Consider the following 1,247-nt stretch of genomic DNA (forward strand, 5'->3'; position numbering starts at 1 on the left):
GGGAGGGGCGAGGCCGAAGAAATCAGTAACAGCTGATTTACAAGGAGCGCTCCAGAGGCTCGCTGCCACTAAAGATGGCAAGGTTCCTGACTTGGAATGTTAATGGTTTGAATTCTCCACAGAAAAGGAAAAAGATATTCTATTATTTGAAACAACATAAAAATGATGTTGTTTGTTTACAAGAAACTCATATTACAGCCAAAGATCAAAAATATTTGTCTAACTCACGGCTGGGTATACATTTTATGGCACATGCGCCGCAGAAAAGAGGTGGAGTAGTTGTTTATATCAGGAAAGACTTTCAACCCAAATTGATTGATGCTGATTCAGGAGGAAGCTATGTTTTTGTTGAAATATTATTGAATGGGAAGAAATGTCTTATTATTGGATTATACGCCCCAAATCAACAGCAGAAACAGTTCTATAAATTGTTATATTGGAAAATAAGCCAACTGGATTATAAATCAGTTATTATGATGGGGGATTGGAATGGTGCTTTAGATTCAAGAAAAGACAAGAAAGGTTCTTCAAAAACGCTTAACTCAACATTGCCTAAAACTTTTTTTGACTTGAAGGATGAACTGGAATTAAAAGATATATGGCGAGAGAGAAATATGGAAGAAAGGGATTTTACTTTTTTTTCGGACAGGCACCAATCTTATTCCAGAATTGACTTTTTTTTAATTACTAATGATTTTTGTTCTAGGGTGAAGAATATTAAGATTTTCCCCAGGACATTGTCAGATCATAGTCCGGTATGGATGGAGTTACGTGCTGAAGAAGGGAGTAGAAGGACTTGGAGATTGAATGAAAATTTATTTAGATATGATATAAATTTACAGAAATGTAGAGATCAATTGAAAGAATTTTTTTTGTTGAATATGCACAAAGGTACTTCAATTTCAATGGTCTGGGATGCTAGTAAAGCATATATGAGAGGAAATTTGATTTATATGAATAACGTTCATAGGCGTAAACAAGCGCAAAAACGTAAAGAGCTGGAGGAAGAGATTAATTTGAAAGAACAGGCCCTTATTTTGAATCCACTGGATAATAATTTAAAAGTATCCATTACTGTGCTTAGGGAACAATTTAACATGTTAATAGCAGATCAGACGGCAACTAGTTTAAGGTATATGAAGTAAATAAACCAGGAAGGTGGTTGGCCTATCAATTACGAAAGAAGCAGAAATCAAGAATTATAGAGAAAATAGATTACAATGGTAAAATGACATTTCAACAAAACT

Source organism: Protobothrops mucrosquamatus, unplaced genomic scaffold (genome assembly GCF_001527695.2).
Source record: "Protobothrops mucrosquamatus isolate PMUCROS unplaced genomic scaffold, P.Mucros_1.0 scaffold2859, whole genome shotgun sequence".
NCBI lineage: Eukaryota > Metazoa > Chordata > Lepidosauria > Squamata > Viperidae > Protobothrops > Protobothrops mucrosquamatus.